Source organism: Dipodomys spectabilis, unplaced genomic scaffold, assembly GCF_019054845.1.
Source record: "Dipodomys spectabilis isolate Male_0828 unplaced genomic scaffold, ASM1905484v1 ptg000003l, whole genome shotgun sequence".
NCBI lineage: Eukaryota > Metazoa > Chordata > Mammalia > Rodentia > Heteromyidae > Dipodomys > Dipodomys spectabilis.
In genome coordinates this window covers 3,793,945-3,805,070 of record NW_024870680.1, presented here as the reverse complement: position 1 = coordinate 3,805,070, position 11,126 = coordinate 3,793,945, and positions in this window count along the sequence as shown.

Sequence of the window (11,126 nt, the reverse complement as noted above, 5' to 3'; positions counted from 1 at the left end):
ATTCATTTGATTTTACTCTAATGCAAATATATAACATGAAGAAAATTCCAACTTAAAAAGAAAAAACTTGACTAATCAAAAAGTTCAGCTTTCCTAGGATTAAATTTTGCATAAATAAAATACTATAGAAACTATATTTCAGGGGGGAAAAAACAGAAGGGCACAGTAAAATGGTAACAATTGGGCACTGGTGGCTCTCATGTAATAATATCTACTCTGGAGGCTGAGATCCAGAGGATCACAGTTTGAAAAAGCCCAGGCAGAAAGTCCATAAGACCCTCTCCAAATAGCTATTAAAAAACTAGGCTAGGTGCTGGGTAAGGGTGGCTCATGCCTGTAATCCTAGCTACTCAGGACTGAGATCTGAGGATCATGGTTCAAAGCCAGCCCAGAAAGGAACGTCCTTGATACTTTATCTCCAATTAACCACCAGAAAACCAGAAGTGGCGCTGTGGCTCCAGTGGTAGAGTACTAGTCTTGAGCTAAAAGAGCTCAGGGACAGTATCCAGGCCCAGAGTTCAAGCCCCCAACTGACCTCCAAAAAGGGCTAGGCTGGAGGGATGGCTCAAGTAATAGAGTACCAGCAAAGCAAGCAAGCTCAAGGCCCTGAGTGCAAACTCATATCAGCAATAAAGGGATGGAAGGACCCAAGCAAAACTGCAACTGATACCAGGTTGTTGATTTCCTGAACTTGTCATCCCTTGAGAACCTGGGACAGATTAAATGGCTATGTAAGTTTTACGAACTTCCTTTGTCTACCTCAAAAGGATGATAGGCAATAGAAAAAAATTGCTAATGGTAAGGCAAAACATTTCACAGACACTTGTGAAGGAAAGTGAGTTGTCACTGGATAGCCAGGGGAATTTATTCCTAGGACAAAAAAAGCCCAACACAGAAGCATCTGAAATAATTGAAATTCAATTTCAGCTCAAGGGTGACCGAACAGATCTCAGATGTGTGCATACATGTTTGCTAGACAAGCACACTCCCACTTGAGCCATTCCTCTAGCACACCTGGTTATTTTGTGGAGTTTGACCTAGGGAATCCAGAGTAGTTTTAGTTCTAATTTTATTTTCCCTCCTTTAATATTTAGGTAAAGTTCAACCTGCAAAAAGACTTAAAGGCAGTTGAGAGTTGAGGAAAGATCGAGTCTAAGAACCAGAGGCAGTGTGGCATGCCCTTGGGTATGTTCTACTTATTTCCTAGATTGTATGTGTTGTCCCCCCCACCCCCCGCCCCCCAAGACTTGTCTTATTTGAGAAAGGGATTACAGACTCAGAAGAGAATCAGCTTGTACACTCTCCAGCTCAATTCATGACCCTGTTAGTCAGCAGCCAAGGAGTTGGGTTCTGCCTCCCTGTTCCAAATTAGTTCCTTTTCTCTGGGTATAAGCCAGACTTTTTAATAGGACTGTAAGCTCTTTTCTAAGGGGTCAAGTGAATGCTCCACGTCACGAGGAGTCCATAGGTGGAGAGCTGACATTTGGCTTTTGTCTGGTGTCCCCTCCCCCCATCTGATTCTAGAGTTGGGCAGGGCTGCATTACACCTATCAGATGACACAAGTCTCCATGCTTCCTTTCCTGTAAGCAAGCCCCACCCCTTTATTCTGGAATGAAGTTCCAGCCCCTAGATTCTTCAGTATCTCATAAACTCTTGCCTGAAATACCCATTTTAAGTGCCAATGTGTTTCTTCTACTTTTCTGACTTTTAATTTGCAGAGAGTCTTTTGAGTTGTTTTCCAGCTGCAATTGTTTTTCTCTTAAAGTAAATAAACCAATGCACCATTAAGAGGATTAATTCCCATTCTAGGGCAATCTAATCTACATTAGAAATGTCTAATCTTCCTATTGACATTTGTTTTTATTTCAAAGAATCCTCACATTAACTTTACTTAGCTTTGCTTGAGCCACCTGATTAACTTAAGCTAGGATCAGTGTATTGCTTTAATCCTTGAGTTTATCTTCTAATAGTGAGGTAGGGTGGATAGTCTCCTTTTATCCCTTTAAATGAGTCCAATGTTTAGTTTTATAAATTTGCCAGCAAACAAGGCTACAGATGTTGGCTTGGGCTACGTTAAGCTGAAGGAAATTTTTGGACATGGGCAGGAAACAGGGGGCTGTGGAGGGCTGAATATTAGAATCTCTGGTAATTTTCTTAAACTGGAGATGAGGGGTACAGGATGTCTCTGCATAACCATTTTCCAGATTCTCCAGGATGAGCATCCCACAACTTTGCACGGTAAAGGTATTTTTCATTAGTTTCAGAAATAAAGTGTGGTCACTAAGAATTCTGCCCTACTAAGATTGTACACAATATGGGTCTGTGAATTCTAAACGGAAATCTGGATGCTCTTAGATCAATCCAAACAAATGCCAACCAGAATTTGTTTTCAATAAATAGTTGAAATCTAGGAGAAAGAGATTAAAAAGTTAGGGTGGGAGGAGAGGAGGAAGGCAAAAGAAAAAGGGAGTGTGTGGAAAAGCTGTAAATATCTCAAACTTAATTTTTGGTAATAGGCACATCTATTTGCAAGTCATTTTTTATTTGGAGGTGGGGAGTTATCTTAAAAGCTCTGAATGCTTAAGTGTACAGAGTGCTTCGTGATCTAGATGTACAATCCCTCTTTGACAACCAGGTGGCGCTTTAACATAAAGACAGGGTCAGAAGTTCTGTAAGTTCCCAAACACCTGCTCATCTACATAGCTCCCTAACCCAGCATTCAAAACATATTGAGGAAAAGTACAGATAGGCAGAGGAAGGGTTTCTAATAATAGATAAGGCTTGGACAAGGACAAGCTAGACATTGGGAGGGGAATTCTAAGTTAAAAAAGGAATGATTAGCAGAAGAGGAATCATTAGCAGCAGTGTGTCTGGTTGGAGTTGGGGGTTTGGGTAATGAAAGGAGAGTACTCCAGGTAGAGAGAACAAGATAAAAATAAGTTTAAAAAATGCATCCATAGATTTAGATTAAATGCAGCTATTTAATTGTTTGTTATTAGGATCAATTCTGCATCCTATGAATGGGAAAAATGGGTCATATGTTTTAAAAAAAAAACAACTCTGACTAAATGTTCAAGAACTCCACTGCTTTTCTTAGCTGGCTCTTGTTCTCTGTCTTCCTCATTTTCCTGTGCTCAGATATATTGGATTCATTACAAAATAGGTCATATTACATTAAATACACCAAATGCCAAGTGCTTATGGAACACTTTCATTGTGCACAGAAGAGGAAGCAAAAGCCCTTCAGAGAACTGATGTTTCCATTCTGCATCTTATTTCATAATTTGTGCAATCATTATGTATTGAGTCCCTATGAGAGTAGTAAAAGCCTCAGGCTAGGCATTCAGGGCAAAGTCATTCCTCCATCCCTGAAGTTCTACATCCATCACTGTGGTCTTGAGCAGTTCTTGCATGCAAGACCCCAGACATCACATCACTGTGACCTTGAGAAGTTATGTATCAGGCCCTTGGACATCATCACAAGGCTCATTGCCTCTGAAAGACATTTCCATTAACAGCAAACTGATTGGATCACAGAGGTATGTGCCAGAATTGGCACACCATCAGAAGTACTAAAAGAGGCATGGAAAGTTTGCTCATGCAGGCTTTATCTCTGATTGGTCTGGGGACTGATATGGACTACAGGCTGTCCAATGATCTTGAGTCATGTAGCTTTCTCCTAGAGACACCTTATCAACTCCTATATAATGCACCCCAAGAGTTGCCTCTCTTGAGATTCTTCTTGTCTAGCAGGAACTATGCTTTTTTTTTTTTTGGTCTGAGATTTCATTCACTGGCTAGTGCTCTACAAACTGAGCCATGCCTCTAACCCCTCTGCTTTTTTTATTTTTTGGTCAGTCATGGGGACTGAACTCTGGGCCTAGGTGCTGTCTGTCAGCTCTTCAGCTCAAGGCTAGCGCCCTACCACTTAAGCCACAGCTCCACTTCCAGCTTTTTTCTGCTTATGTGGTGCTGAGGAATCGAACCCAGGACCCATGTGAAGCAAGCACTCTACCACTGAGCCAGATTCCCAGCTCCTCTGCTTATTTTTTAAAAAATAAATTTCTGCCATTTTATTTCACCCTGTGTCCATAGACTCATTCTTCCAAACCATAGAAACAAAGAAACTGAACCACAGGCTGGAAATGTTGCTTAGTGGTAGAGTGTTTACCTAGCATACATGAAGCCCTGGGTTCAATTCTTCAGTACCACATAAACAGAAAAAACCAGAAGTGGTGTTGTGGCTCAAGTGATAGAGTACTAGCCTTGAGCAAAAGCAGCTCAGGGACAGTGCCCACGCCCTGAGTTTAAGCCCCAGAACTCTCAGAAAAGCCAAAACCAAAAGAACCTGATCCAGGTGATACTTTTTTTTTTTTTGAATTACTGATAATACCTCATTTAATCCTTAATATAACCTGAATTATTCTGAATTTGTTTATTTGGTCAGTTGTGTTCACTTTAAAAGACAAGGGATATTCCTTTGTAGAAAAACATCTTAAATTGCTCATACAGAGTAGTATATCTAATGGTAAAATGGGGTAAGTAACTGAAAGTTTAGAATTTTTGGAAGCCAAAAGTGTTTCCATTTTTAGTTTCCCCAATTTTTTGCTAAATATGCTGAGATTTCCTCTGTTAATATTTATTTTTTAATTTTTTTGTCAATGGTGTGTGTGTATGTGTGTGTATGTGTGTACGTGCGCGCATACATGCCCACACAACCATACATGCACCAGTATTAGAGCTTGAACTCAGGGTCTCATGTTCTCCTTTGGCTTTTTTTGCTCAAGGCTAGCAGTCTACAACTTCTCCACTTCTCCCTTTTTGTTGATTAATTGGAGACGAGTCTTATTGGTTTGTCTGCCTGGTCTGGCTTTGAGCTGTGATTCTCAGATCTCAGCCCCATGAGTAGTTAGGATTACAGTCATGAGCCATTAGTACTGGTAACATAGCCCATTTTTAGTTTGATCTGATGTTTTCTTTTCTTTTTTTTTCTTTTTTGAGAGACCCACAACTTAGTCTCAAGGTCACATTAGCTAAATTTTCATATCTGTCACCTTAGCTAAATTACCTTTATTTCCCAAGAAAACAAATACATCTTTGTAGCTTCATCTGCCAGAAATTTGTAAACAGATGTCACTCACTCAATCACATTAATCATCCTGTGACTCAAATTCTCATGGCCATACACTTATCCTTTTAGTTATTCAGTAGTTTTCCCTTAAAAATCTCTCTGATTAGTTGCCATCTGACATGTATCTATGTATCTGTCTATGTATCTATCTATGTATCTATCTATGTATCTATGTATCTATCTATGTATCTATGTATCTATGCATCTATGTATCTATGTATCTATGTATCTATGTATCTATGTATCTATGTATCTATCTATCTATCTATCTATCTATCTATCTATCTATCTATCTATCTATCTATCTATCTATCTATCTTCTTTTCCCCCCCATTTCCCAATCAGAGGCACATAGGCATTATGCCTTAGTCCTCTTCCCCTAAGAATATCCTCCTTTGGTCTCACTGTGTGTGAACTCCTTGAGTCCTGTATAATTTATTTATCCTGGTGTATTTTAGGTACAGCGTCTGCATATGAGAGAAAACATGCACTGTTTCTCTGAGTTTGACTTACCCCACTTATCATGACTTGTTATAGGTCCATCCATTTCCCTGCAAATAATATAATATTCTTTTTTTATTGTGAAAATACTGTACAGAGGGGTTACAATTACATGGGCAAGATAATGAGTACATTTCTTATCAAGCATTGTAGCCTCCCCCTTTGTTTCCCCTTCCCATCCTTTCCCATCCTCCCCCCGCCCCCATAATATTAATCTTCTAATGGCTGTGTAAAATTCCATTGTGTATAGGTACCTGATGTTTTTGGATCCACTCATCTATTGTATGACATCTGGGCTGTTTCTAGGACTTGGCTATTGTGGATTGTGCAGCAATGAACATAAATGTGCAAGCATCTTTACAGTATCCTGGCTTGTGATGTTTGGGGTAGATGCTCAGGAGTAATATGAGATGACCGGGATGTAGGGAAGGTCTATGTTTAGTGTTTTGAGGAACCACCGGACTGCTGTCCAGAGTGGTTGTACTAATTTACATTCCCACCAGCAGTGCAGTAGGAATCTTTTCCTGGCATCCCAACAACATTTGTTGTTCAAATTCACAATGTTGGCCTATCTAGCTGGGGTGAGGGAGAACCTCAGAATTGTTTTGATTTGCATTTCCTTTGTGGCCAGGAATGATGAGCATTTCTTTCTTTTTTTGGGGGGGGGGTTCCGGTCGTGGGGCCTGAACTCTGGGCCTGGGTGCTGTCCCTCAGCTCTTCAGCTCAAGGCTAGAGCTCTACCACTTGAGCCACAGCACCACTTCCGGCTTTTTTCTTTTTGCTTATATGGTGCTGAGGAATCGAACCCAGGGCCTCATGCATGCAAGGCAAGCACTCTACCACTAAGCCACCTTCCCAGTCCCATGATGAGCATTTCTTCATGTCTTTCTTTGCCATTCTTACCTTTTCTGAACAGTCTCTCCTTAGCTCCTTTGACATATATATTCTTTAACACTTACAATGAAATTCAAACTTTTAAAATATGATACCAAAGAACACAATGATGGTTATGTCATCTTATTCAAGACCTTCAGGAACTAGCTGCACCTTTTCAAAGAGAGCCTTTTCTCCAGCATCCAGACCCCATTTAGAGTAATTTTAGAGTAACTTTAGTTATACTATCTCCATTCCTTGTGGCTCAGTGGTAGAGTGCTTGCCTTCATGCATGCATGAAGACTTGGGTTCAATTCCTCAGCACCACATAAGCAGAAAAAACCGGAATTAGCGCTGTGGCTCAAGTGGTAGAGCACTAGCCTTGATCTGAAGAGCTGAGGGACAGCGCCCAGGCCCAGAGTTCAGGCCCACGACTGACAAAAAAAAAATAATATATATATTATACTGTATATAATATATTATATATTATATGTTATATATATACATATAACATTTAATGTATCTTTACCATAGTTTACTGTAGCCTAAAAGCTAGTTTAGGTTATATGATTGATTCAAGTCTAAATAAAGTCTACATAAAGCACCAGTCCTATATCATAGTTCATCCCAGAGGCAGAGTCTGAATGAATTATTGAGACTATGGAATTGATTGTGGGCCTTAGCCTTTCCCAAACTGTAGAATTTGGTTAAGTCATCATATGTGATGGTTAGCCCCTCTGACCTCTGTTGGACACAAGGTAATCAGAGCTGTCTAGAAGAGAAGATGATCACATATTGGAGAAGAGTAGGGGAAGATTTGAAATGGTGAGAATAACTTAGAACTCACAAAGACACACTTGATCCTGTGAGGACAAATTGGAACTTGTGTCTGAATCTCATCTCAGTGACATGATTGAATTGTAGGATAAGGTGGTGCCTTTGTCAGCACTGGCTTTAGAATCATTATTTTTGCAATAAATACTTTTTAAATGATGAAAAATAGTGTACTTTTGATTTTCAGGTGGTTGTCACAAGTTAGGGACTCAATAGATTCGAGTTAAATTATTGATTGAAAAATGTTACCTTGGTATTGTGTAATAAATGTTATAAATGTTTAATTATTCAATAATTTTCCAACTGAGTTGTCTTTAATAAGAGCCAGTTAGTAATCAGATGCTGGTGGTTCATACCTGAATTCCTAGTGACTAAGGAGGCTAAGATTTAAGGTTCATGGTTCAAAGCCAGCCTGGTCAGGAAAGTCAATGAGACTTTTAAATCCAATAAACTACTCAGAAAATAGCTAAAACTGGAGCTGTGGCTCACATGGTAGAGTGCTAGCCTTGAGCACAAGAGGCTCAGGGATAGTGCCTAGGCCGAGTTCAAGTCCCAAGACTTGAAGAAAAAAGAAAAAAAGAAAAAAAAAAAAGCTATTTAGTACTGCATGAGCTTTGAGACTTGGGTAAAAGTGACTACTCTTTCAATGTGGGCTTTGTAAGGCAAGTTGAAGCTTTTTGAAATCTATGTGCATGGAAGTGCTTTGGAAGACTTTGGCCCTGTTTGTTTCCTTAAGTATTTTTGTTGTTGTTGGGGGTGGTCGTGGGGCCTGAGCACTGTCTCTGAGCTTTTTGCTCAAGGCTAGCTCTCTACCACTTTGAGCCACAGGGTCATTTCTGATTTTCTGGTAGTTAACTGGAGATAAGAGACTCACTGACTTTCCTGGCCAGGGTGGCTTCAAATGTTGATCCTCAGATCTCAGACTCCTGAGTAGCTAGAATCACAGATGTGACCCACCAGTGCCCTTGCCTATTCAACCTCTTTCTATACCTCTCCTTTTTCCTAATCTGTTGGGAGCACTATTTTACTTTTCCTATGAAATAAACTATCTTTTTAGCTTCCAAATATGAGTAAGAACACGAGGTATTTATTTTTCTGTGCTTATTTTTTTCTGAGCTTATTTCAGTGTTCTCATTCTATTCATGCTGCTTCAAGTGACAGGATTTCATTCCTTTTCACAGCTGAATAAAATCCCTTCATGTGATAGGCATCACATTGTCTTTGTCCATTCATCCATTGATAGAGACCTTAGTTCCATTTCTTGCTGTTGTAAATAGTGTTACAGCATACATGAGCATGCAGGTATATCTTTGCTATACTGATTTCATTTCAGTTTTGTAGGTATGTCATTGCCAGATCACGTTAGTTCTATTAGTTTTTTTCTTTCTGGAATCTCCATAATGGCAGTGCTAACTTACATTCTTACCAACAGTGTATGAGAGTTCTTCTACCTCTGAAACCTCATCAGCATGTTGATTTTTTTTTTTTATAATCAATCTAAGTGGAAGAACATTTCTTTTCATTGGCTTATAATAGTTACATGGGGGTGAGGGTTTGTTATTATATTTCCACATATATTTACATTGTATTCCAGCCAATTTCACCCCCTCTGTTCCACTCCTTTCCCTTTTTCCCCTAATGAGATGATATTTTATTGTGGTTTTATGTTTTTTTTTATTGTGAAAATACTGTAAACAGAGGTAACAATTACATGGGCAAGATAATGAGTACATTTCTTATCAAGCATTGTAGCCTCCTCCTTTGTTTCCCCTTCCCATCCCTTCCCATCTCCCCTCTACCCATTCCCCTCCCCTTTATCGTGGTTTTAATCTGTGTTTCTCTGCTGAGTAAGGATACTGAGTGTGTGTGTGTGTGTGTGTGTGTGTGTGTGTGTGTGTGTGTGTGTGTGTGTGTATGCCAGTCCTGGGGCTTGAACTCAGGACCTAGGTGCTGTCCCTGAACCTCTCTGTGCTCAAGGCTAATGTTCTACCACTTGAGCCACAGTGCCACTTCCAGCTTTTTCTGTTTATTTGGTATTGAGCAATCCAATCCAGGGCTTCATGCATGCTAGGCAAATACTCTACCACTAAGCCACATTCCAAGTACATATTTTCTTTTAACATTAAACAAATTCTTTATAATGTAGTATAATGTATTGGATTTAAAATGTAATAATTTCTTTATTGTGATCATTCAAATTTTAAATGTCCCCCAAAGTCTTATATACCACAGGTTTGGTGGCCAGCCTGTGGCGCTATTGGGAGGTGGTGGAACCTTTAGTAGTTCAGGTCTAGTGGAAGGAAATTAGGTCTCTAGGGTGCTTTTGTCCTCCTCTTTTGTTTCCCAGCTGCCATCAGGTGAACAGTTTCCTCTGTCAAATGCTCATGCCATGATATACAGTGCTGCCACTGGCCTAAAGAACAGAACCATGTAACCATGGACTGAGGTCTCTAGCCCCATGAGTCAAGCATACCTTTTCTTTCTCATGTAGTCATCCATCTCCGCATCTCATTACCATTACAGAACACTAACAAACTACCTATAATAGCCATTTTAACTTAATTATTGTTGTGTATTACAATGTTGCATGTATATTTATATTTAAATCTTTCTGTGTGTTGTGAAGACACAGTAGAATTAGCAGTGAAATTGTACCAATTGCCTAAGTTTTATTTTCATCTCAGAGATATGTATCTTCAGGAGATAAAACATTTATAGTAAGATTTGTAGCTCATTGGAAGTTGCTACTAAACATGGTCACATGAACAACTGAGAGACTCTGTGTATGTGTGTGTGTGTGTGTGTGTGTGTGTACTCAGGGCCTCATGTGCACACACTGCTTTTTTCCTCAAGGATTGAGCTTTACCACTTGAACCACAGCTTTACCTCTGGCTTTTGGCTGGTTAATTGGAGATAAAAGTCTCCTAGGCTTTTATTGCCTGGGCTGGCTTTGAAATGTGATCCTTAGATCTAAGCCTCCTGAAGCTAGGATTATAGGAGAAAGCCATTGGAGCCTGGCTCAACAGACCTTTGACAAAGGAACAAAAGCTCTTGGAACAGTGTTTGTCTTCATTATTTTTAAAGCTTGCTTTTGCCTGTACAATTCACTAATAGTTACAATGGATACCTTTGTAAAAAAAGAAAGATAGCTTTTCTAGAGACTGAAGTATCATCACCACATTTAATTCAAAATCTAGTCTATCATGAAAAATGTATTCATATTATTCCATTATTATCTTAAAATAGGACAACAATGTTGGTATTGACATTAAAATTTATTTGACCTGAAAATTGCTCTTGAGACAGTAGTAGAAAAAGACTGTGCATTATTCACTGCTAATTGCTTTAACAATGTTCTCTTCTCCAAGGAAACAGAAGATGGCCTGCTTTACAAGAACAAGTGCTCCCAGAGTGAACACCATCCGCACACTAAAACGACAAAGTTCAGATTATAAAGGGAGAGCTGGAGGAAGTTATTTCCCCAAGGAACTAGTTTAAATAAGGCTCAAAACTTAGTTCTGAGCTTCTTAATAGCCAAAATAAAAGGTAAAGTGGTTGAATTAATAGTTGGTCATTTTTCCAGCAGAGAGGTTCTTTAACATTGTTAATTCTTCTATATAAATATATTTGGTAATGCCTAATCTGGAAATGGGGTATAATATATAATAGCTAGAATTAGGACAATAGAGAAATTAAAGGTTTGTAGCTTTCCATACTTATGTCCAGGTATAACAATTAGAAGGAACAATGATGTCAGTACAAGCTTCTATCTGTAGAAGAATCATT